This window comes from Mauremys reevesii, linkage group 1, assembly GCF_016161935.1.
Source record: "Mauremys reevesii isolate NIE-2019 linkage group 1, ASM1616193v1, whole genome shotgun sequence".
In the NCBI taxonomy this organism is placed as follows: Eukaryota; Metazoa; Chordata; order Testudines; family Geoemydidae; genus Mauremys; species Mauremys reevesii.
In genome coordinates this window covers 178,494,933-178,522,595 of record NC_052623.1, presented here as the reverse complement: position 1 = coordinate 178,522,595, position 27,663 = coordinate 178,494,933, and the positions used below count along the sequence as shown (strand labels likewise).

The 27,663-nt window shown below is 41.5% G+C and overlaps 1 long non-coding RNA gene across 1 annotated transcript in view; it reads right to left on the bottom strand.

Moving 5' to 3' along the window:
• Positions 1-16,322, bottom strand: part of LOC120407491 — a 29,188-nt gene extending 12,866 nt beyond the window's left edge. Inside the window, exons 1-2 of the long non-coding RNA XR_005600034.1 lie at positions 16,255-16,322; positions 9,291-9,450 (exon numbers count right to left, since the gene is read on the bottom strand). This is a non-coding gene — a long non-coding RNA (uncharacterized LOC120407491). The remainder of the gene's footprint in view (positions 1-9,290; positions 9,451-16,254) is intronic.
• Between the last annotated feature and the right edge of the window lie 11,341 nt (positions 16,323-27,663).

Sequence of the window (27,663 nt, the reverse complement as noted above, 5' to 3'; positions counted from 1 at the left end):
ACACTGGACCACCTAATTGCTTGACGACTTCTTGTGTCTCAAGTTGCTCTCTGCAGGTGGACTCCTGTGCCTATATGTAGCTCCATTGACTTACATGGGACTGACTCCATGGTGGTCCGGGCATCTGCTTTTTCTAAAGTATTTGCAGGACCAGGGCCTTCCAATGTAAACTTTCTGGTGCAAGGACCTTTTCTTTTTTAACAAAACACTTGTGTGGAAGATCTGCTATTGTTAAGTAACGGTGTGGCAGGTGGCTGGAAATTTCAAATGGATGCCCTTCACCTAGTTGCAGGGCTCAGTGACTGCTGAGCAAAATGGAGAGCTTCAGACTAGTTCTGCATTGGTATAGGGATGCAATGGTAAAATAAAACAACATATTTGCTGAACGCAATCTCTCCTTGCATTTGTGTGAAGAGCAATGCAACACATAACATGCAATTGGCACAATATAAAGCAGTAAATGATAATTATTCACTCTTGCATTTCAGAACTCTTAGCATGTGGAAAAAGAGAGACTCCTCAATTATTGCAGAAAGGATTTTATCACCAGTTTGGGGGAACTATTCATTCACTAGGCCCAGATCCTGAAAGGTATTTGGGCATCTGGGAGTTGGGCACCCAAATACTTTTGAGACTTTGAGTCATAGGCACTTCTGAAAATTATATCTGATATTTATTTACATGTTTGAAGCAGTTATTTTTATATTGTTTCTATGTCACAAAGTGAAGGCCATGCCAAATAATAAGAATGACGTCTTGTTTCAGTTCACTCAAGCTTCTATTTTTTTCCTTTAATTCAGTTATTTATTCAGTCTTGCAAACAGTAGCAGCATATACTACTTTATATTGGTCAGTATAGAGTTTCACTTCATTACTGTGATGAACTCTGTTAGACTGGGATCGTTAGTTGTAAGTTGTACGTAATTTGTTTTAGTAAAAGATGCGACGATGCATGCACCAGTTCCGTATTTCATCTTATGAGACAATAAATGTTCACTTAATCAAATCACTATTAAACCCAACCATTTACCAATAAACCAAAAGATACACAGACTTCATGAAGCCTAGGCTAAACAATGATGCCAAGGGAGGTAGTGGAAGGGTAGCCAACCTGTCCAAATAAAGCTGTGTGACAGAATGGGCTACGTCTGTGTCAAATTCCAGATTTCCACACCCCACAAGTACACTTGGAAATGTAGGCACAGTAATACAATATTTTGCAACAAGATTGTGCAGATTGACAATGGTTGCTCATCTTCTGTGTGTTCCAGATGTATTTGTTTGGCATTGCTCTTTCATGCAGAAGAGGGTCATTTATGAATGAGTTAGGCTTTTCCCTGTGTGAGATGATTCATGTACAGAAAATGTGCATTTTCAGGAAGATTTACATTTAAAGAATAAATCACTGAAGAAAGGCCTGCAGTAAAAAGGCTATAATGCACAGAAATCTGAAGCACCAAAGAAATGTGATTAATTAAAGCCAGTTAAGATAGGGCCCACTCACTGGGTTGAATACTGCAGCAATTGTGATGGATCATCTGATCATTTGTGTTAAAATTACTCCTCCTAATATCCTTAAATATAAAAATAAAACTCTTATAAAGGCATATAGCATACAGAACATATTAAAATGCAGACACATTTTATATTTGGTTTCTTTATGTATAATATTCAAATATCTACTCCCTGAAGCATTGTACAATGTAAAAGCCTGTAATGATTGTATATTAGTAGTGACAGATTGGAGAGTCATGACTATATTGGTGTCAAACCATTACATCTTAAACTGGAAGTATCTAATGGAATGTCTAATGCTTAACAAAACTGAAGTCTTTTCCCATTTTGATTATTAATATTTTTCCAAGGATGCTGATGTAACTTGATAATTAGTACAAATTCAGTCAAACAATGGCATTTGCAACTGTTGTATCTTATTTGGGTCCAGTGAAGATTTATAATATGGAACAAGATTTGCATTTGTTTCCATGTGATTTTTCTATTGCATCTATTTACTGTGAAGGGAAGAGAGGAAATCATGATAAATATGGTTTTAAATATTTCTCTTTTATGAATCAGAAGTAATATATTCCATATTTTAACAAACTCTTCTAGAGTATCAGACACTCAGAAAAGAACTTCTCACAAAGTACTTGAGACTAATCTGAAAGATTATTCAATTGGTTGAGCATCACTGTTTTTGCAAACAGGATGCCCTGTATGTAAATAGTAAATGGAAATGTTCAGCGAATTTAGCTCCATCATATAGGTTTAATTTTTTCTCAAAACTACTTATCAGCATAAATATATTCATAGGAATCTTTATTCTATGGAAACAGTTATTCCTCTGGGATTTCAGCTTTCACCTGCATTGTTTGCAAGCTACACATTTGCAGTGTTCTAGTGCATGAGTCCCTAAAAATAAAATTTACAAGGAATGCCTGTAAGCAAGTAAAAAACTGGGGACTAGGCAGCTCAGAGGATTGGTAATTTACCAGTCTTTAGTCCATCGATTGTCAGTTTGAATTCAGCCCAAATTAATGATGACCATACGTTATTACTGACAGACAGCTGCTTTGGGGCTTATGTGAAACGAGTTGAGCATTCTCGTTTCATTTCCTAGTGACCAAGTGTCTTCATCACAAGGATACCACAGTCTCCTAGCACAGCAGATCTTTCAATTTTGTCCTCACTTTGTAATTATATCTCAGTGAGAGTCCCAAGCATGCAGAGTGCTGCAGAGTGGGAGGCTGTACAACTTTTGGTCATGGAATATCAAGAGTCAGGGACTGATGGAAGGGGGGTGGGGGAAGGCTTCTAGAGCAGGTCCTTTTATGTGCTGGATAGACCTATGTGCTTGCTGGGATTTTCATAGCTCTTCAAGTTGTGGAGATGTGGTAGTGGAATGCCTTACATTCTTGTGTAATTAATCTAGCCAAAACAAAAGCTCTAATTTCAGGAGCAAGAGTCAGATCCAGCTGAAGTGGAACAGGAATGTGGTGTTCAATAAGCATGTAGCTAGGACACCCGCCTATCTCAAAGGATGCCGACCAAGGAATGTGGCTATGCTCTTGAATAGCTTCACTTTTGAAATGTTGTTGTTTCTGTGAAATGAGTCATATGGCTAATGATTCAGGACTTGTGCAGGGATTACCTGATGTTTGCCTGATTAGGAGTGCTCCTTAGCCAATTACATGATGGAATAATACTACTACTAGGAACAGCCAGAAGCCAGTCAAAAAGGAGAATTGGCTGATGCCAATTTGTTGTTTTCCCCATTTATTTCCTCGCTATCATAATAAGTATTTGAAACAGAAACCCTTCCTAAAGCAGGACAAATACTACTGCAATAGGAAATCTCATTTAGAATCACAGTTAATTTGTTTTTAATGTCTGCACAGATACAGGTCTTAAGCAAAAATAGATTCTGAATCAAAGGTAGCAAAGACATGCTGCTGTACTCAATGGAGTATTGATTTTGTGGAGGGTCTCATTTGATCAAGTAGAACTGAACAACAAAGCAATCCAAATCCAAAGGATTCATCTGCTCAGGCATCATCAGGATGTAGTTGAGAATGAAAACTGTGGCTTCATTATGAATGTGGTGAGTGACGAATGCTGGCCCTTTATGGGATCAATGTTTTTTCTGATTCTGAAGCTGCCTCGGGAGCGCTATGAAAAACACCCACTTCTGCAGACTGGGAAATCCATCACGCTCCAGGAGGGTCTCTAGGAGGCTGTTTATGAAAGTCAGAGATTTATAGATGGGGGTGGGGGGAAAGAAAATGTTAATGGACTTCTTAAAAATGCCTATTATTGTTATTTATTATGGCATCACCTAGGCATCCCAGTCATGGATCATCTACCCACTGTGCAAAAGTGCTGTACACCCACCTACGCACCCATACATATTTACCTATCCATGACTTAAAGCTTCCTCTGAAACCTGAAAATATTTCTCCTCTCACCAGTCTTGTCTTCAATTTGTAATTATGACTCGTATCATTTCTTTAAATGTAAGTGGTATTGTCTTGGTTCTTTTCTATCTTCACTTATATGAAGCCAAATCATGCCATAAAGTCTGCCTATTTAATTATTTTTCAATTTAAAAAGTATCTGTTGATTCTAAAACCAAATATACAGAGACATTTACATAGGGTTGCCAGATCTCGCAATTGTATCATGAGTCTTGCCATATTTGATTGTTTTTCTTAAGGCCCTCGGTGCTGGAATTGAGAGTGTATGAAAAAAGGCAACTTTCATTTATTAAAAACAAACAAAAAGTCAACTTTTAGCCTTCATGTGGTAAGGCAAAGAAAAATTCCAAAAGTATTATTAAAAGTATTGGGGGGCCTGACTCATGATTTTTTAGTACTTGACGTTTGCAATACTGTTTACGTATATATGTTATATGAGGAGAGGAAGTATTGTCTAATCCATTGCAGGGAAATAGGAGCCAGGAATCCTGAGTTCTGTTCCTGGATGCACTACTGACTGATTCACCACATAATCTTGCTCTAGTCACTGAGATTGGACTGAAGTCAATGGGCTGTGAGTCAGGGCGTTAGCTGTGCAAAGCAAGCACAACTCCATGTTAAACTTCCTTTTTTTTTTGTTTTTTTTTTGGTTCTCTCTGTTTTGGAAGATTATGAAGAGACTCTCAATCTCAAGGAGAGAAGATGAGTTATTCCTATCTCTTTTTGATGATGGGCACCGAGTAAAAAGTTAGTGGAATAGAACCATATAATTTTCCTCTTTGAGGACCCAGTCCAGCTAAGCACTTAAACCCGTGATTAACCTTAACATTTACTAATTAACATTGCAATTACCATTATTTATATTGTGGTAGTGCCTCTAGAGCACCAGCTGAGACCTGGGTCCTCTTTTTCTTATTCTGTAAGTACAGAATGTAGCACAAGTCCCTGCTCTATAGAATGTATTGTCTAAATAGACAAGACAGACAAATGGTCAGAGAAAGGGCACACCTACTATTATCCCCATTTTACGGATGGGGAACAGAGGTACAGACAGATGAAGTGATTTGCCCAAGGTTCCACAGAAGAGACTGTGGCAGAGCCAGGAGCTGAACCCAGATTGCCCAAATCTCAGTCCAGTGCACAAGGGCATCCTTCCTTCCTGATGTGGTATGCACTGTATACAGACAAAGAAGAGAAAAGGTATACTAATAGATGGAGGCATCAGTTGTGCCAGTGAACTGAATTATTTAACTGAGTTGGGAGAGGAAGGAAATTGAAGCCCCGGGAAGCGGAGGGTAGGATTATGGAACTGTAGCAACATTTTCAACCTATGAACTTTTCTTTCATACATTGGGTGCATGACTGCCAGAACTCTGCACTGAGAGGTGTTTATAAAATTCTATGATTTAGTTCCATGGAGAGAGTCTATAAAAATGTGTGAATCTCTTTGTTTGATTTAATCTGGGTTGTTGGAAAAACAGTTGTATCCGTTCATTTCTGGAGATAAAAGTGTATATAGTGGAAAATAATGTACTGTGCCACTTGAAAACAATACACAGCAGCAGATATTTCCAGTGCAGATCAGATGGTGAATTTCTGATCTGAAATTTGGATTAGAAGCAGATACTTTATATAATATAGCAGATAGCTCAAACTGAAGCTAATTCGCTATTTGAATATTTGTATTTAGAATCTTGTGTTCCTTCAAGAATTGCCACTTGACGGTTACTTCACGCATTAATTGAGATTAATTGGGACAGTATTTGTGGCTAGGCAACAGATTGTATGTTTTATAACTAAGCAACTGAAAATCAATAGCTAGCTTTTCAGAGGAGTTAGGATTTGAAGTGGGAAGTAGTCCAATTTGTGGTTTGGATTTATGGTAGTTTTGTATGCTTTTAAACACTTCTGCAATTTGGAAGTTACTGCATTGAATGTCCATTGCAGTTTACATTGTCTTGTATCAGATGGTGTAAAGAAAATCAGAGTTACTAGTATGTCTCTGGCCATTGTACAGTTACATTGACGCTCTCACTGTGAGTTATCTGTGTTTTACCTGTATTGGAAGAGGAATTTTGTTACCGTAATACTGGCAGTGCAGATTGCTAAATAAATCTGTTTCTACTTGGAAAGCATATAGTTAGTGTGGCTGGGGTTTAGAAACACTATATATCCATATATGAATGGTATATTAGTTTTACCTAACACATTTTAGAACATGCCTAGGGCCCTACCAAATTCACGGTCCATTTTGATCAATTTCACAGCCAGAGAGTTTTTAAATTGGTCAGTTTCACATTTTCAGATGTTTACACCTGAAATTTCAGTGTTGTATGTGGGGTCCCAAACCAAAAGATACCTAGAGGTGAGTCTGATTCCCCGGAGCAGCTGTGCAGGGGAAGGATCAGTCCTTCCCTCTCTAGCCTGGCCAGAACTTGCAGCTAGGAGCCCCTGGCTGGGGCGCACAAAGCAGCCCTGGGGGCGCTCAGATCTCACAGGGAAGGGCTTATTTCACGGTCCATGATATGTTTTTCATTGCCGTGAAATTGATAGGGCCCTAATTATACTTATTGCGGTGGCACTAGCGGTCATTATGCTACATATAAAAACCAGTATCAGTTAGGGCTAGTCCTGTCTCATGAATAGCTCAGTAGGCACTGTGACCCTCCGAGCCATAATTCCTTCCCTACTTCCTCCTTGTTCCCTGGCGGTAGTCATCTACTGCTAGCATGAAACTACTCCTCCACCACATGCTGGCTCAGATACATTGAATAGTGGAGATGAAGCCAAAACTCCATACATTCTCTGCCTCCTTAGGGGGTGTGCAGATGAGTATTAGTGCCACTTAGTGCTAAGCACCCAGAGCTAAGGTCCAGGTGGCTTGTGTAACAAGGAATTAAAGATCCCACTTTCACACTCTATTTTCAAAGTGTGATGATTTGTGGTCATTGTCGGTATAGGAATCAATTAAAGCTTTGGGGTGGAAGGAAGGCAGGCTTCAGTGGGAGTCTTAAATTTTTCAGCCAGTGGGTTGGGAGCTGAATTTGGGCAGGAATGATGAAACTTGGAGACAGACAAGAATTAAACCCCTGGAACCAAACAGCCTTAAATGTAGTGAAGTCCAGATCTGAACTTCACTGCTGGCCTCCCTCTAGAATAGGCTGATTCAAAATGTTGGGTACAGACATCCCCACATTGTGGACAAGCTTGAATGCAGATAAAAACTTTGGGCCCAGACCTGTTCCCTTTAAAATCAATGATACTTGCCGCTGAGTGCAACTGGAACAAGAATGAACTTGTTTGAAGCTTAGTCCCAAGTTCAGTTAAAATGCAGTTGATTGTAGATAAAAATAATTAGCCTTTGATTCAGTCATACAAAAATTCTATGTCCCACCCCAGTCTCTCTTTCTGAATCCCCAGCTAGGACCTATTATTTGGGCTCTGCGGGAGGTTAATATTATATAAGAGGAAGAAAAGTACATAGTCAAGTTTAAGGCTATTATTGAAATAGGCAAAAAAAATGTTTCTGCGTGTGTGCTGTCCTAGGTCAGACACCCTTTTCAGCAATGAATACAGTAATATGAAAAGTGACAGGGAGACTTAGACCTCCAAATTGCTTAGATGGAATGAGGTCAAGTTTGGCAAAATGCATTAAAATCAGCTGGAGAGGTCATTTAAAAAATAATTGATTATAACTTGCCACATGGTAGGTATTACATCACTCCTTTTTTGCAACCTTTACCAGTGCCCTAACAATAATTTGTATCTCTGATGCAATGACAGCTGTTGAGATGTGTTTTCACTGCAGATAATATAAATATCTATTTTCACTCTCTATATATAATCTAATCACTGTGTGTTGTTGATGTCTGCCAATTTGTTTCTGTGGGATGGGTAGGGGGGAATCAGTAATATTTTTGTCAGGAATGTAAAACAAAACATAGCATGAACACCAGACTTTGTATCTTTTGAACACAGAAGGAGCTGTATACATAGCATGTCTCCTTATAGGGGTCAGATGTAATTGTATAGTAGCCAACAAAAATGCGTTTACATACACGTGAGGGGACAGTATTGACGTTCCATGGCTTGGGTTGTGGCTTAGGGAAAAGGAGCTGATCCACAAAGGGACTTAGGCCGAGTGTTGCAATGCCTAACGACAACATTTAGGCACCATGCTGCTTAGTGGAATTCACAGCCATGAGCTAAGTGCCCAGGCTCCCTATACAATATATGGGGAAAGATAAGTGCCTAAGAAAAGGATCACAGAAGCCTGCATGCTGAGCAGGGAGCTGCCTAAGCTAGCCAACAGGAAATGCTTAGGAGAGAAGTGTGGCTTGGGCCCTGCTCATCTCAGAGAATTAGGTGCATATCTCTGCTTAGGATTCACAGCCAGGAACCCTCTCCTGGAGTTAGGTGTCTAAGCCAGGTCAGCCCTTTCTCATGGAAAAACTGAGGAAGAAGCGGTGATGATAGTGTGCCCCCTCCCCAATCCCCAAGTGGTTAGACCGATAACCTGGAGTGTGGGAGACCAAGTAAGGTTCAAATCCCCACTCTGCCTGATTTGGAGCAGGGACTGGAACCTGGGTCTCCCAGACGAGTGTGCTAACCACTCGGCCATTGTCATTTTCTTTTTGGACCAATGAGTATTTTATACACAACATGATTCAACAGGAGAGACCCACCCCAGAATACCCCATCACCTAGGATGCTCACTTGGGAGATGGGAGCCCTGGGTTCAAAATCCTTGGGCAGAATGGGGGTTTGAGCCTGGGTCTCCCACATCCTGGGTGAGTAGTCTAACACTGGATTACTGGGGATAAGGTCACTGCCACCTGCAAGCTAGGCTTGGGAACACCTAGTTTGAAAATCCCACTGAGGCTTAGGCATGAGCTAGGCACCAAGATGCTTTGTGACACCAGGACTTAGGTCTCTTTGCTCATAGCCACTGGCAGAAACTTAGCTGCTTATGGGGTTAGGCAGCAGCTGAGTAGAAGTTTTGAGGGTCTAAATTTTGGATTTAAGTACCTAAACTAGCAGGTAGGCACCTAAATCCCTTTGTGGATCTAACCCAAGGGTGTTTTTGTAGCATTATGTGTTTGTGACCTTCCCAAACCTGTTCAGGTAGGTAAAGCAGATGGTAAGAGAATATATATTTATAAAACACGGAATGAAGGGAAGATCTATTTTCTTGCACATGATTACTAACTTCCATGTTACTATTATACACTACCAGGGTAAATTGCCATGGCTCCATTGAAATCAATGGAATGATGACAATTTACTCCAGCTGAGAATCAGCCTCCAGATCTTTACCTGTATTAGCTAGTTATGTGGCTATGGCAGCCAGGTCTATGGATGGATCAGCAAACTCGGTTGGAAGGGCCTAATTTGGTAGCTGCTCCGAACTCTCTATTTTGTGAAGGAAATCCAAGTACTCTTTGGTCTTTAGCACTTTTTTGCTCCAAGCATGATCCTATAGAAGAAAAGATGGAAGAATGATATATTATTGTATTAAAGAACAGTGCATTTGGCATTACTGTGGAAATCCTATTTCTTTAAAGATGTGAGAGTTTCTGAAAGCCATGCTCTGACATATCTTAGTGCTTAATATCTGCTATGAACCAGTCAATAGTGATAATCTATGGTGATCTTTTATAAAATATTTTAGTTGGTTACATTATGAATTTGCAACTCTGTACTGCTTAAACACAAAAACCTAGTAAAATAAAATAAAACTGTAGTTACTGAAGTCTACCACCAGAGAGGGCTTGTGCTCTATTAAATATTAATGGCTAAATGGCAAATATATCAAAGGGAAATGTACAAAGAGCAGTGCTTACCTTCTTCTGCTGGCGTAAATGTCAAATGGGCAGTTTGTGCAGTAGTTATAATTGGATTTAGTCTTTATTATATTTATTCTACTTGTGAGCATTGAGTTGTCCTTCAGATACCAAGAGGAAAATAATGCATTGAAACGTCAATCGTTCAGAAAAAGTGGAAAAAATATAAAATTTAATCAAATCCTTTTAATTGCACATAGTGTTGGTTCAAGGATAATTGTCAAGATAGTTTAGAAAATGAGCACAATTGAGATAAATTGGGGATAAACTATTCTACTGGATAAATGACAGGAAGCTAATAAGGGCCAGATTCTGATACCTTTTCACTGAACAGCACCTGACTTCACAGGTGGTCTCATGGGAGTCAATAGCTGTACCCTTCGTTTAAGGTGCTACTCAGCATTGGCAGGGCTGTCGGAATGTGGCGCTATGGAACACTGCACTTCTCATTGATTTTGAGGCTGTATAAAGATCAGGAGTTCTATGGGGATTACTGGGTCCCATTGATATTTCTTCTACTCTCCACCAAATGGCATGTGGCACACTAACCAAATATTGCTTAAATGCACAGAAGTGGCCATCCTTTTTAGACTTCAGATCATGCTCTATTTAAGCACCCAGGTTTCTGAAGGGTTGCTTAAACATGAAGAACTCCTGTCCATACCTTAAGGTTTATTTTTAAATTGACATCATATTTATATTTTCTGAACACAGAAGTGCGTGGACTTCTTGTTTTGTTTTTCTTTGCCTAAAAAGAGCTTGGGCAGAGTCTGTGAATGTGATATTTTTATATCTGATGGCTTATGTCCTTTAAGACACGTATCTGCTCTGCAGGTTTCCAGTAGATGAGGAGGTCTGGTACAGCACATGCACAGGAGTGTAACTTCATTCATTTCTGCAGTTCCTTTGACTTCTGCGAAGAATTCTCAGCGCAGGCCCTCCCCCAAACCCAATCTTTCTTAGAGGAGTGTTTGGAAATGTGGAGTCAAATCATATGCTAGATCTCTGCTAATAAAAATATAGGGATGAGTAGATGACGCGAGCCTGGGCAGTTATTATTTTAACCTATTTATTATGGAAAAAATACATTATGTTGTACAAACTGCAAGGTTTCCAGTCCTCTAGAGCCATTGGGCCTCATCCTGCATTCCTTGCAGAGTCAAAACTTCTGTGACTTCAGCAGAGTTTTGAACATACAAGAAATATAGATTCAGATCTGTAATGAAATCCTGCTCTAAATGTGGAGGTGCACTAGTTAAACCCACTTTCCTAAATCATCTGTCCTCTCGTCTAGATTTCCCAGTGTGTCCCATCCTGTTTGTCTGTCCTTTAGATAGTTCCCAGGGCACAGACTGTCTTTAATATTGTGTGTTGCACACTCCACAGCACATTGTTGGCACTAAACAAATCATTAACAGAAGAACCACCCAGAGGGTAATGTTTGTTCCTGAAAATTAAGGCTTTGATCTTGCCTTGGGAGCTACAAAAATCAGACTTGTGCCTTCAGCAGGATTCTGCATGAGTGCTGGTATCTGTGCTAGAGGCTCCCGAGGCATGATCAGGCCATAAATTGGTTCAGTTACTGAAAACCTCAATCTTGGAAACATATCCCTTCAAATGTGTTTAAACAAAACCTAAATTTGGGACCTAAGTTGACTTGAGTGTGATTCCTTCCTCTGTTGGCATTCAGGAGCATTACATTCGACATTGGGAGAGCGATTCTCGGGTCCTGTTATGACAGAAAATAGGGACCGACTTATTCACAATTATGTGTGATCAGATATGTATTTGGTGCTGAGCACCCACAACTCCTGTTTACTTCAATGGAGGGTGGAGACGTGTTGTGTTGTGTCTCTCAAGATTGTGCCACTAGAGAGGTCCCAGAGAGGAGTCAAATTGCTGTGTGAAATAAAACTAGGCCCAACTCTGTGAGAAGCTAAACACCTCTGGCAAGGGGCTGAGGGTTCCTGTCTCCCATTCACTTCACACAGGATCAAGTGCTTTATTTTTACAGAACATTAAATAAGTCTTCCCCTGCTCTACGATATTTGCAGCCAGCGCTTTATACTTTTCCATGGTCTTCCCTCACCATTCTGATAATTGCAGGAATGTGTCGGACGGATGGTGCAGAAGGCTTTCTTTGCTTCTGTCATGCACTGCTCAGGAGTCATTAAGGCCCCAGTTCAGGAAAGCACATAAACATGTGCATCAGTTCATCCTTAATCAGGAAAGCATGCCAGGATGTACTTATAACTTTAAGCATACGCTTAAGCTCTACCAGCTTCAATGGGACTTGAGTACTCGCTTAAAACTACACATGTGCTTCTGTGCCTGAGGGCTGAGTCACTGCAGGTTCTGTTTATAGGATAAGTCAGTGCAGCTGAGTGAGCAGCCCTGGTCTGGCTGCAGGTTTGCTCACACTGGGCATGTTTTCCTAAGGCCTAAATGAACAAAGTAACACATTTAAAAGGTTCAGAAGCCTAATTATCCACCTGCTTATACTGTGAATACCAGGAGCTGCTTCTCTTTTGTAAAACTCAGGTAAATCAGAGGAGGATCAGGTCCCAAATGCACATGAAGGCTCCAAATCTAAGGATGTCTTTTCAACTACGCTTTCATTTCCTGACGCTTCGATCTGCCTTCATCTGTTTTGACTCTCCCTGGCACAGCACTAAGCCATTGTTTCACTATAATGTCAGCAAGGGACGGGGAAGAAAATGATGCAATAGAGCTGCTATGCTGCCCTCCTCCAGCACACCCCAATGACAGCTTTGGGGGATTAAACCTGCAATTTCCAGTTTAAAGTAATTGCCTTGAAAATGTTGGTTTTATTTCTCTTTTACTAACATTTTAAGACAGGGCTTCCCATTTCAGTGGTGTTAGGGCTTGTCTACACTGTATCCATACTAAATAACTACCGGCTGAGCAAGTGCAAAGGCCTTAGTCCACAGTCTCCCATAGGATAAAAAGGGAGTTTGGATTCGAAGAAAGGCAGCTCAGGATAGGAGTGGTGTAAAGTTTGTTGTTTGCAAAATGTTTAGTTGGAATCTAATTCTGGGGTAAAGATGTGTCTGAGTTAAGTCTTTACAGTGTCTGGAGCTTGAGGAAAGGGAAAAGAGACTTCAAACCACAGATCAGCAGAAGTGGACCCATGTCTTTTCTTAATGCTGTGAACATTCATCCTGCTATGTGTGACCAGGCACAGAGCTTGCTCTCCATTGTTGACTAAAGAGATTGTTTTGAACTGTGGACATCGGACAATATTGCCATTAGATCCCAGCTATTTCAGAATGTATGGAGGTAAACTGCAGGGAGCTTCTTTTGTTCAAGTACCTAGCATTGTACTCCAACTTCATAATCAGGAAATGAGAAATTTCACCCTGCAGGCCTTTTCAGTGACCACATTTTTGGGTTAATCCTCTTTAGGAATAAAAGGTGATGATACTATTTTATACTTCCATAGCACCCACCCTCGGAGAATCTCAAAGCACTTCAAAACCGTTGATGGATTAAGCCTGACAATAAAACTGCTTATTATTTCCAATTTTCAGATGAGGAAACAAGCACAGAGAGAGCATTGGGAAGTGGCTTGCATCAGGTCATGCTGGAAGTCAGTAACAGATCTGGGAGAAGAACCCAAACATCAGGTCAGGGTCTTAGCCCTGCTCTGACCGCTTCGTATTGCTCCAGTGGTGCAGAGGGGTACTGGCTAAAGCCCGTGAAACTAGTCAGCTGTGGACTCCCTGGATATGGTACAAAAGGAGCAGGAATCTCCCACATGATCCTATCTGTGTCTTCCCATAGTGGGAGGGTGTCCCAAGGAATGTATAGTCACTGCCACTGCCACCCCTGCTGCCTTCTGCTTAGAGGGCATTGTTGGATAGGGAGAAGTGCTTTGGGGTTAAAGCCTGAGCTCAGTGCATTCCAGAAATGACCAAGCTGTTGTGTGGTCCCATGGTCTAGGTAAGAGTGGCCCCTAGGCTGTTCCAGGTTGGCCCTGAGAATCAGGGAGCCATGACAACTCCACGATGCCCCCCACCATTGTACCCACTGCTTAGGTAGAGGTACCAGAATGGGAGCATCAGATAATCGAAGCAGATGATTATTCTGGCCAGTTCTATCAGCATTCTCTTAGCAGAGATAAGAGTGGGATGAGTTAGGGGAGATGCGTTCTTTTTTCTGTTTAAGTGCAAAATATTAAAGATGCCCTATCTATGAGACATAATAACGTACTACACACAAAAAAGCTACATTAAGGTTGTAAAGTCAAGTCCTCAAAAGTTAGGAAATGCCCAAATTAAGGTTGCCTTCACCATAATTCAGCTCCCTTGTGCATATGCCTTAAGACATGGTCTGTAATTACATGATCACCTGTTATTTTTCCATAGGATTCCTGCTTCATGAAGAGCACAAGAATGAAGGGTGCTCACATAATGAGTAGCTATTCAATATTTTTCTCCTCTTTGTTCAATGTGGATCCCTAGAATTAATTTACTGCACTCTATTCAAACCCTGCCTGACGACAGAATTATTAATTTCTTCATGGGCTCCTCTAGGGTGCTCTCCACTTTAGTATCTGAGTGCTACACAAATATTAATGAATTTATTTTCATAACACCCCTGTGAGATGAGGTGTTATCTCCATTTTATACCTGGGGACCCGAGGCAGAGAGTTTAAGGTCTAAGGTATCCACTAATTTGAGATTTCTTTGACCTGTTTTTTCAGAGAACCTAGCATTATATACTACTTTTAAACAGTCAAAGCACAGTTTTTGATGCTTAGGCCTTATTTACTGCATGCTAGTAAAATCCTTCTCTGAAGACATACATATTAATCTCCTCACTATATACCACTTGAAATGCTCAAAGCACAGTTCCCACTGACTCTAGTTGCAGCTGTGAGTGCTCAGCACTTCTGCAAATCGGACCCTGGGTCTCAAGTTAGACACCCAGAAACTGAGGAACACAAAATTAGTGATCAACTGTGGGAAAAATCTGGTTTAAATGACTTGCCCAGCATCAGATAGCATGCCTCTGCCACAGACAAGAGCTCTGTGGCAGAGGCATGGATAGAATCCAGCTCTCCAGGGTAGCCTTCAACTGCCTTAACCAGGAGGCTGTCCTTTCTCTTCCCTCAATTCCCTACCTCATTCACTGTAGGCCTTCCAACTCTTTCAGCAAATGAGGCCGGAGTCCTACAAACAGCCTCCTTCACTATTCAGCCCTGATGCATCTCCAGAACAGGACCATCCTGTACTTTGAATACTGCAGGTAGTTCAGTGGAAGAAAAAACAGTATGTGATCATATAATTAAAGATTGTATTGCATATGCACAAGGGGGCTGGATAAAGGTTGCATAGGTTACCTTAATTCTGGCATTTCCTATCTTTTGAGTGCTTGACTTTGCAACCTTAATAATGGTGTGTGTGTGTAATTTACTAAGTTTAAAAAAAAGCCTAGGAATTCCATAATGTGGCATCATATTTGTTATGTTCACAACAGACATAAAAAGAAGTTAGATTAAAAACGCAAGTATTCTTGCTGGAAGGTTGCAGCATAATTCTACTTTATTTTTTGGAATTCAGATCAATAATACTCAAGGACTCAAAAACAGAGAGAGACAAAGCAGGCTGCTACCTAAAACAGTGGCACAACTCACCCCACCTGATTGTTAATCTCAGATGCTTCACTACAGAGCCACCTACCTTGTAAGCAGGACTAGGAACAACACCTGATCCCACCCCCCGCCGCCTTCGCCCTTAAAGTGATAGCTTGCAATTCCAACACACTCCTCAATACACCAAAATACTGATACCCACATGGGTCAGCAGCAGGGCTGGAACCTTAAGCATGTAGATCTCTGCCACTTGAGCTAACAGAGTAACTGATAGCAGTAGTAGGTTGTCATTCTCTATGTGAACCAACACTAGAAGGGGATTGGACACTGGCCAGAGGAATGGTGAGACTCTGGTTCCATTCTGGAGGGGAGTATGCTCCAGTTGGCACAGAATTTTTTTATTCCCCTTAAGCTCGATGCCTTTATTCCCATCCCCTCAAACCTGTCTTTGTCCCAGTCATGTCTCTTCTCCACTCCACTTCCTCATACCAGCCCCATTTTCCTCACCCAGCCAGTCTAGTCTGCAGTCTGCAGGCTTCTCATTCCAGTCCCAGTCTCTTTGTCTAGCCATTCTCAGTTTCCCCTTCTGGCTTCTCTTCTGATTTGTCTCTTTCTATCCCACCCTGGCCTCCACTCCCATTTTCCATGCACATTAGCTCCTAGCCTCCGAAGCCCTCCCTGAACTTCTTGTCCAATCTGTGCCCCCTCCCTTCATGGCTTCTTGTTCCAGTCTCTTTGCCCAGCCATTCCTAGTTGTTCCACTTGCACACCCCACACCTCTTTCTCCCACCCTGCTGGTTCTTAGTCCCAGTCTCCTTACCCAGCCAGTCCAAATCTCTACCTCTGGCTCCTTATCCAGTCTCAGTTCCTGCTGTTTCCCTTCCCAGCTCCTGGTCACTTTGCCCAGCCAGTCCCAGTTTTCCTCTCCCATCCCCCCCACCCTCAGGATCCAGTCCCAGTTTTCTCTCCACTTGGCTTCTCTGGGCTAGATCCACAAATGGAAGCTATCTCCTCTGTTTTCGAATCAGACAAGAGCTGGATTTGCACATAAAACAGAACTACAATCGCTGTTTTACAATTTAACTCTAAAGTCAATAGGATTTGCCGCCTCAATAACAATTTAAAGAATACTAAATTTGAGCAGATAAAAACAAGAACTGACCTTCAGTATTAAGGCACAATGAAACACTCCCACAAATATTCCTTAACAGGGCCTGATAAGGTCTTGTTAAAGATGAGTATGAACTGTGAATTCCTTGTTGTTACCAGCCCGTGCCACTACTGAAACATTTTCGAAAAGCAGCTTTGGCTGGTGAATGCAATTAATGTATGGTTGATGTCCGTACACAGAAAACTTTATTCTATTTGCATCCAAATGTTAACTATTAGTGAGTTTAAAATACTTTTTTTCTTAATGAGATAAGCAGAAGTTTTGTATCTCCTGCGCCTTATGGCAGCAAGAGAAAAATCATATAATACAAAGCATGAAGAGTTGTGAGTTCTGTTTTGAAGAAAATTACTGAATAGATTATAAGAACAAAGGAAACAAAAAGAAATTAGGTTAGAACATGATGTACCAGTAGGCATGCATTGTTTATACCAAGAAGCACAAATTGTAGCTAACATTTTGAAACCTGAGTAACTAAAGTTAGGCAGCTAAATATGATATATGTACTATACAAAGGCACAACTGATTTCAGGGCAGAAGCAGAACCCAAGATTTCTGGCTACCACTCTTATGGTGCAACTGTTAAAAGACATACCATCACAGTACTGGTATTGATGATGGATGGGATTTTCACAAACATCTAAGTAACTAACATGTATGTGACTTTCAATGGGAGCTGGGCTCCTAAGTTACTTTGGCACTTTTGAAAAATCCCACACACTGTTCTGATCTAACACAATTCCAGTTACCTACATGGATGTAGCTGAATGTCCTTCTGTTCAACAAGAAAGTAGAAATTCTGCTACAAGATTCTTTTATTGATGGTGATTTACCAGTGATCTGAATTTGATATTCTTTTCCTTTGGAGTGAGTGCCTTTGCATAAACCATAGTCCAAAACGCAACATCTTTTTAACTTTGATTTGTTCATTATTTTAAGAAGTACAAATATATATTCCCAGGTCTCACACAAAACCCAAATTGCTTTGAGTATTTGTCATAATGAAGGCAAAAAGAATTGGCCATGAACAACAGGGACAATAGTACGGATTTGTGCAGAGTCTCCATGGAAAATCTTAAGTGATTCAGCTGTTTCTTTTGACGTGCTCAATTGTTGCATATTGGAGATCTCAAATTCTGAGAGTTATTGTGTGGCTCTCATTTCACAGAAAAACACATCCTTATACATTGTGATTCATGTCTCCAGCCTTTCCCATGAGTAAATCCTTCAAAATGCAGCTAACGTTATTAGAGACAACACTTAAAGGCAATGAAATTCTCTGTGTATATGGCTGTCACCTTGAAGGAAATGTATGTCTTTGTGTTTAATTTTGAAACAATTGTCTGGTATTGTGCAAGTTCTCTTTCTGGGCTGAGTTATTTCAATTTAAGGCTATGTCTTCACTGCACAGCTATAGCAATGTAAAAACACACCTTGTTATCTCCATTTAAAATCCTAGTGGAGACAAGGGACACTAATTCTTTCCTCAATGTGTAGCTAGGAGAGGACAACGCTAATCCCCCCACTTTAGGTTGACTGTGACAAGCTACCTCAAGTTAAAACCTCTAAAGTGCCTTGTCTCCATTAGGATTTCACATCAAAATAGCTGTTTTGGGGTAAAAACACACTGTGCATTGAAGACAAAGCCTAACTGTTAAAGGCAGAGAGCGCTCTATTGGACTGTAGCTGAAGCCTCTTTTTTCCAGCTGTTACTACTGCATGTGGCAGCTCAGCACCTGCAGAATTGTAGTTGCCCTTTCTCTCTGGTTTTGGTTACGCAATAGGAATCAGAATTATGCACTAGGAGACAGTCTCAAGTTCCAGCACTAAGAGTTGGTCAAAAAAACAGGAACATTTTACACACACAAATTCACATGCGCTTTAAAAAATTTTTTTTTGACCAGCTCCACTCTGACTCCCCAGTAACACAGTCTCTATAGAAATGCAAAAGCATCTTTTGATGTCACTTATAAAATAAGTGGCCCCTATACCATTTGGGCTGAGCTTGAACTGCTGGTTGATCACATGTTGTCACATGCTCATGTGCAGCTTTGATTCTGCAGTATGACTGCTCAGCTATTTTAAAGCCTTTGCTTTTCAAATAGCTGTGGGCATGTGACTTTCACAGAGCTTGTCCATTACTCTTAGGGCTGACACTGTCAGCAGCCTAGAACAGTGGAAACTGACAAGCCAGGAATATTCTTGGCTGTTGAGGATCAGGATAGAATCTCTGCTCCAGCAGGCCAAGCAGGAATTTTGTTGATGGCTGCAGCAGCTACTGGGAAGGCTCAGCCACAGCCATCTCCTGTTAGATGACGTGGTTATCATTAAACCAATGAAATGGTCAGTCTTTGCTTATATTAGGGCATTTCCCAGATGCCATTGGGAGGATTCAGACCTGCAGATCCAACAACATTGGTAGGGCTATTACCAAACTCCTCTAACTCTGGGGATTTTGCATTTTCCAAGGTTAAGTACTAATTCAAATTTACACTGCTTTCCCCCATTGAAAAAGACTTGGAAATTACCACCATCATTCCTAAGGCCCATCAGTGAAGCACTTAACCACACGCAGAACTTTAAGCAATGGGGCTGCTCATGTGCTTAAAGTTGCTCACAGGCTTGACTGTTTTGCTAGATTAAAGCATAAGGAAAGATGTGCTCAGTATTAGTCTCTGAAACCATCTTGGCAAGGAAGCTTTGTGTGTTTTATTGCAGAGTCACTGCACAGCTATAAACACAGTAAATTGCACTCCATGCTATTTTCATTTCAAAGTGTGAACATATTGGAATTTGAATTCTAATTAAAATAGCTACTGGAGTCCCATAAACTGCTAGGGAAGAAATGCTAACACTGACTTTTAGTGAAAATCTGATGGTCCGTGCTAGACTTATTTTTTTAGCCTGAACAGGTTAGCATGAAAGGTGGGAAAATTGACACTCTTCCCCAATAATTTCTTCTTTCCTTAGAAGGAGGATTAAGAAATAGTCTTATTTTATAAGCTGGTATTTGCCTTTACAGTTTACTCATTTTTGTGCTGCATCAGAGAGCTGGAGAAACATTTTAAAGTGAAATCATTACAGGGAGTGCTATTCTGCACAGGAATTTGTACCAAGCAAGAGTTACTAAAAGTCGAAGTTTGGCAAATTGCATCAACTCCTGGTCCACTGAAATTCCAGTTTAGCCACTGCCAATATAATACACTATTTAGTGCTTTGTAACATGAATTTGCTTTGACTACATATCCTTTTAGGTAACAATCGCATATTAGTTGTGCTCCGGAAAAGACAGCAATACCAAGAATCATTAGAAATACTGGCTCTATATGCTCTAATTGGGGCACCCTCCCCCTCCCCCTTCCCCAGGCCCTTTAAGGCATCAAAAACATTGAACTGGGTGTTAGTCTTGTGTCTAAGGTCTCTCCCGCCCTCCTCCAAACATTTGGCCAAAAAAGGGAGGAGAGTGGCAAGTATTGAAATATTTTCCAATAGAGTACATCATTTAATAAAGAGAGGTTAGAAAGATCTTCACCAACTTGCTGTATTTTCAAGCATGCTTGCACATGTATCTCACATTGTTAATATATAGGTGCACACACCTCCACTCACGCAAATGTGTTGGTAAGAGCCATGTGTTAAATTACAGAGTCCATAACCAATACAAATGTAGCAGATGGCTCCAAAACTTATAGCACCACCTGCCTCTGCTCACTAATCTGTGTCCATGGGGCCTTCTTCCAGCATTCCACCCCACCTTTTAAAATAACAGCAATAATGAACTATTATTCCTTTTAAACCTTCTTTTGTTAAAAAAAAATGGTACAAGAGCTTTAAGGCTGCATGGTTAAACACTCAAACGTTAGCAAATGTAAAAGTTAAGATCATACACTACACTAACTCTTCCCCTTTGTGTCTATGAACTGAGGACATTGCCTTTAATGATATGATCACATGCTATTGCAGATGAAGCGTCGTCATTTTTCTACAACCTGAGATGCATGAGTGACATCTTGCAATTTTTATTCTTGTATATTTACACAGATTTCATTATAATAGTCCAGTGTATCCCTGCTGATAGATTTTTAAAGTAATTTCACATTAGGATATATAGTACCTTCAACTATGAACTAATATACATGCTCTCACCAATTAGCAGCACTGCCTTCCCTTTTTATTAAAGTCTCATTGCAAATTTTGTGGCCTGAAGCTCCTTAGACAGCAGGGAGCTTATTATTGACAACTGTTGGTGAACAGGGAGAAGCCTGCTTAAGAGCTCCAGGTGTACAGACTACATAGGTGAAGGGGATCTCTGCTGACATCTGTTGGTGAGCAAATGATTGAAAGGGCCAGGCCTTATTTGCATTTCTGTTATGTGACAATTTGGGGCATTTTGGTCAAAATTCTGTTAACTTTTTAAGTTTGGGGAACTAGAACATTATTATCCCTGTTGTGTAATGAAAGGGCATGAGACCTGCATCAACTGTGCAGGGGGAGAGGGGTCACCTTGACCAAAATGTCAATCTGGTATGGTTGGGTAGTAGTGGGTTTGCTCCTGCTTTGTGATAAACTGGATTTCTACTGGTAAAGACTTGATCCTATATGCCACTGCGCTCTGCCTGAAGGGTACACAGAGGTGTTTTCATGAACATGAGGTGGGTAATAGTGAAGAGGCATTTTTTGCTGAATTTGCAAAGGGTAGCAGCTGAGCTCTGGTTTGGGTTCCATGCCCAGCAATCATAGCTGTAATCACTTCAGCTGGGCTAGGACCAGACAGCACTTCTGGTTGGGGCTGCAGATGGATCTACCTGGAGTCTCCTAAGGCTGGAAAAGAAACAGCGAGTGGCATTGCAGCAGTGGCTATTTCAGAAACATATTGACTTATTGGACACTTACAGCATGAGCGGAGGACTGAGTTTAAAACTGTTGTCTAGACCAGTGGTTCTCAAAGCCGATCCGCTGCCTGTTCAGGGAAAGCCCCTGGTGGGCTGGGCCAGTTTGTTTACCTGCTGCGTCTGCAGGTTTGGTCCCCCGCTCCAGGCCAATGGGGGCTGCGGGAAGTGGTGCGGGCCGAGGGATGTGCTGGCCACCCTTCCCATAGCCCCCATTGATGATTCTGAACAGTGTTCCTTCTAATGTATGTCCAGGTGCACATAACAAAATTCATGTGGTGGGGGTGGGGCTGAGGGGTTTGGAGTGCGGGAGGGGGTGCAGGGCCAGGGCAGAGGGTTGGGGTGTGGGGGGATGAGGATTGTGGCTGGGGGTGCAGGCTCTGGGATGGGGCTGGGGATGAGGGGTTTGGGGTGTGGGATGGGGTTCAGAGCTCAGTCAGAGGGCTAGGGTGGGGGGAGGAGGTGGGCTTTGGGGTGCAGGATGCACTGGGGCTGCGGTGGGGAAAGAGGATTCTCTACAGCCCTCTCGCTGCAGATTGGGGCCGGGGGAGGGGCACCTCTCTCTGCTGCAGCCCTGCGCCCCTGTGCAGGGCTTAATAGGCAGCTGCATGGCCATGCAGCGATTCTGAACCCCAAGCAAGGGGTTGGCTATAAGAATGATACTCTCCTCAATTCAAAGCTGTCAAAACCTGATCCCCTCTTGGCAGAGTATCCTGGAGTGTGCTCCTCCTCGCTTCTTCACATGATACGTTGTAGTTTGGTATTGTCAGTAAATATGTGAACAACTAAGCCCCTGATATGGACCTGAATGGCTCCAAGCACCAGCACGTTGATATGCAGAGAGACCTTCTGCTCCAACCACAGACCCTGGTCTTTCAGCAAATCTCCCCAGCCCATCACAAAAGCATTACAGTGGCACAGCTGCATCAGTGCAGTGTGGACATGCCCAAAGAAGAAAATGCTGAGCAATGTGTTCCTATTCCCCTTTGTTGCCAAAGACTGGCCACTTGACAGATGAGTGCCTGTTAGTTTTGATGACAGCTGGCTAGAGCTGTCAGTTTGTGCTTTGAGAAACACATTGTACTTATAAATGGAAATTATGTTCATAACTCTTAATATGCATTTCATACATACATTACACAAGAATATTAATGATCAGTGTGGTGGTAGTTTTTGAAGGATACGTCACAAGGCATACCTTGCACAAGCATTATTACAATATGTAGAGTGTGAATACAGCAGTGCTTTCATATGAATCTAATTGTTTTTGGTAATGGGGAAAACAGGATTACAAAACATGAGATTAAGGCCTGGTCTACACTGGGGGGGGGTGTGTCGAACTAAGTTACGCAAGTTCAGCTAAACTGAACTAACTAAGTAGCTGAACTCAAACTACCTTAGTTCGAACTACTCACCCGTCCAGACGCCACGGGATCGAAGTCCGCGGCTCCCCCGTCGACTCCGCCACCGCCGTTTGCGGTGGTGGAGTTCCGGAGTCGATGGGAGCGCGTTTGGAGTTCGAACTATCGCATCTAGATTAGACACGATAGTTCGAACGCCGAGAAGTCGAACTCTACGCGTCGACCCGGCAGGTAAGTATAGACCTACCCTAAGACAGACCAGACCTGCAAATAAGCATTCAAGCTATATATAGGCTCATGGCTTCTTTCTAGTCCTTGCTGGATTCAGCACTGTGGTGATGAATTACAAGAAGGTAAAATCAATGAAACTGTTGTCTACTTACTGTGTGTGGTGCACCTACCACAATGGGATCCATCTCTGGGCTGCTGCAGTACAAAACAAAGCAGCATCTTCATTTTGAACTGCAGTGAATTTAATCTGCCTGGAAGACCTGGCATCTTCTGGCCACACACCATTAGTCCCTCTTTCAGCTCTCACTTAGATTTTTAACTGTTAAATATGTGTACATTTGAATAATGATAGTCTCAGCTTTTTAAATGTTGATTTTGTAAGACTTTACTAAGACAAATGCATTATTGGTGCAACATGGAGTGAATAGAAGCATATACAGCCCACAAGCAATGAACATAAACTGGAATTTTTAAAAATGTAATTAAATAAAAATTACTTCCAGTTTTGATGAAACTGACATGTTTGGTTCTTACAGTGATCTAATTTTGATGACCGTCTGTGACACTTTCTAAGCACAAATTTTATATGTTTAAGACTTTCCCTTTGGGGAGGAAACAATATGGTCTCTCCTCAATTTTATGCAATAAGAGCCTAGAATGGGTGCCTTTGCAGGCAACTACAGGTGCAGTTGCATTGAACTATGACCTGTACCAGTCCAGAAGCATCAAATACCTGACCAAAATATATGTGTGTGTCCTTTTTTGCTTCCCTCTCTGCCGAGAGCCAACATGGATCAGTGGGGGCCGCTTTGATTTTTGTAAAAAGTGTTTGGGGGGTGACCACTGCAGTCTAAAGATAATTTTTATTAGTGAGACATAATTGTTGGTTGAAGTTCATTTCTTTAACCTCTCATATTGCTCTATTCCACCATAGGGTGTGTTTGTGTGAAACTTATTGCCAGTCCTTTTTTTTGGTTCATGACATCTGTATTAGCTCTTGGGCAGGGTTCATTAGAACGGCATACAGCATAGCTGCCCACCTAGAGGAAATAAACAGTATAATACTCTACTAAGTTTGAGAAGGCCTGGTACTTCAGAAAGTGCAAGTACTTCCAAGTTGAATTCTGAGCAGAGCAGATGATGGATTTGAATATTTGCAGTGTAGTTGGATAGCAGTAAAGGGTGCGGTTTTTGTCCTTTATTAATTAGCTATATATTATACTGCATTCCATTTAGTTTTACTACATTAACAAGCTCATCCAAAGCAACTCTGCTGAAGACTATTTCAGCAGCTAGGCCCACATGCTCAAAGATAGTAAGGCACCTAACTCCCATTGAACTCAATGGGCATTCAGTGCCTAAATACCTTTGAGGCTCTAGGACGGGTTAGGTAACCTATGGCACAGGTGCCAAAGGCAGCACGCGAGGTTATTTTCAGTGTCGCTCACACTTAATTTAATTTTAATTTAAAATGACACTTCTTAAACATTTTAAAAACCTTATTTACTTTACATACAACAATAGTTGAGTTATATATTATAGACTTAGAGAAAGAGACCATCTAAAAATGTTAAAATAAATTACTGGCATGCAAAACCTTAAAGTAGAGTAAATAAATGAAGACTTGGCACACCACTTCTGAAAGGTTGCCGACCCCTGCTCTAGGACCTAGCAATTACGCTACCAGATGTTCCTCTGAGTGGTATGATATTGCAGTTGGATTGATTTAATAAAGCTGTCCTGGTTTAGGTATAACAACCTGCAGCAAGAATCTTTGCATCGCTATTTATCAGTGAAATGAGCCAGTAACTTATACTGTTGATGGGTGGCCAAGATACACAGCCTCATCAAGGAATTCATTAAAGGCTTCCATATGGACTGTGTGTTGCGTGGGGAAGGGCATCTGCTTTGTATAATTCTGAATAAAAAATATGGAATTATTAATGTCCTCTGTTGTTGTATGTATTTTTGTGCATTATTATATAGTAAGTATGTTATCAGTGAATTTTTAGTTTCAGCTTCTATAGGAGGAAGTTACTTACCCTTACTCCCTGGACTCCAATCATCTTGTTTAAGGTAAAATACAGTTTGATCTCTCCTTTCTACCAGGATTTTGTCAGGAGTGGGTTCTATGCCATAGCCTTAGTCTAAATTTGTTTCTTAGGAAGAGTTTGTTAGCTATTTTCTATAGTACTGTGGTTGATGAGGTTGCAAGACCATTAGTTTTGTGAAAGGTCTTCAGCTCATTGGTGAAATCCACAAAGGTGGTATTGATCAGGAGTGAGATGTTAAGTTCCATGCCTCTGTATGAGCCCGAGCAGGGAGAGGTTCAGCTCGTACATTCACCTGGTTTTGCAGCTGAGTGCCCTAACCATCAGACTATCAAGTAGTTTTCTTTCATACGCTGACCCTCTGCATATTTAAAGTGACAATATCCCTGTAACCTAACACCACTCATCTGAGAAGTGGGAGACAGATGAGAGAATTGGGTCTCCTAACATTTCTGGAGACTACCCTAACTCCTGGGTTAAAGGTTATGGGGGAGGCCTCTTTCTTCCCACTCCCTGGCATTTTGAATAAAGTTAAGGTTGTTTTGCCACTTTTCTTGCAGGAAAGGGTTTAGGGCTGTGAATCCCAAGCACTTAAGTCCTAATGAGGGACAGAGCTTAGGACATACCCCTCTTAACACTGCCTGCTGTTGCCAGAGCAGGAAGTCATCTACAATAGCCTTTTGTGGATCTCATTCTCAGGCACCTATGTCTCCCCACATATTGCATAGGGAACCTGTGCACCCATCTCTGGGTTTGTGAATACAAATTAGGTGTTGCAACACTTAGCCCTTTAGAGTACAGATATGCAATGGCACGGTGTGATTGCAGCTTGAACTGACACAGCCGAGCTAGCTTGGGTCCCAGCAGTGAAGTTGCCTTAGTGTAGGCTTGCCCTGCAAGCCCTTACACAGGGTTCCAGGTTGGCTTGTACAGCTCACATAGCCACAGCTTCACTGAGCTGGGATCTAAGGTCGCTAGACTAAGAGCTTGCCCTCAGCTATGTCAACTCAACCTGTATAGACATATTCTAAATAGAGGCCAGAGCTCTCCTCCACCTGCTGTGAATAGGATGGGGAGGCCACAACTGGTTAGCACTGTTAAGGATAACCGCTTACAGCATCAACAAGGGTACTAAGTGTGAGAGAGGACCAAAGAGGGCAACTAGAGTTAAGTTTTGGGCAGGTGTGGGTATCCTTCACCTATTAACAACCCACAAACTGGGCTATATGTTAGACTGCAGATTAAAAAGCTGCTTGGCTTCTCAAGCAGACAACTTTTCTATCTCTCAAGTACACAACTAGCACATACATCTCAGAAGGAGCAACAGCCTACTTTCATAGTGGTTATTAACTCCTCTTATATCTTCTCCATCTTGCTAGTGAAATATTTCAGACTGGTCCGTCTACATCAGGGATCAGCAACCTTTGGCACACAGCTCAGCAGGGTAAGCCCCCTGGCGGGCTGGGCTGGTTTGTTTACCTGCTGCATCCGCAGGTTCAGCCAATTGGGGCTCCCAATGGCCACGGTTCACCATCCCATTGGCCTGGAGTGGTGAACTGCGGCCACTGGGAGCCAACACAGCAGGTAAACAAACTGGCCCAGGCCACCAGGGGGCTTACCCTGACGAGCCACGGGCTGAAGGTTGCCAATCCCTGGTCTACATAAAAATCTAACAGCAAAACTACTGCTTTGATTTAGATGAAAGCATAGGCTAAACTGTTGAATTTAGTCTGCTCTAAAAGGGGAAATAACCAGAGACCTTTATAATACACTACTAAAAAATCCTCTTGCTCAACATCCTATTTATGTTTATAGTTATCTCGATATTACATTAAGGAGGTTTAAAGGTGGTCTTGTCTACAGCGAAGCCATAGTCTCTGGTAGTTTTAGATACTCATGGATTAGCTAATGCACCACTGTACTTCTAGGCCTCATTTTGCATGCAAGCCATGTGATATTACAGATCTTCCTCCCTTCAATCACAAAATACCCCAGTGACACTAAACAATTCATAAGTTCCTAATGTGTGGTGTTCAGAGGTCTTCACCTGTCAGAAAGGAACAACTGCAAAATCTGAACTACATGCGACAGTCACATTAGTATTCAAACCCTAGAAAACAATACTGCCCTTGAGTTTGTTCTGACAAGTATTTTCTCCCACCTCTCTCCTCCCCCCATGTAGATTACTTCTGACTATGAAAGCCAGCACCATGCCATCTTCAGTATGTGTGCATCAGTTTCATTTATTTCAGCTCTGGGAACAGTCTTTACTAGTAACTTTTGCTCATTCTGTTGCTACTGCAAAAAACAAAACAAACCACTCCATGTTTAGATGTCTCAGAAGAAAGGATCTAATATGTAACATTTAGGTAAAGAGCTGAGACTGTGCCTTTTTAATAGTGGTAAGCACAGTATTATTGGTGCTCCCAGCACTAGTTCCTCTTTACCAGGCTTAAGATACACAGCTATACTACAACCAAATCTCTTAAATTCCTAGTCTATTTAAAACACTAGTATTGAGACAGTTAA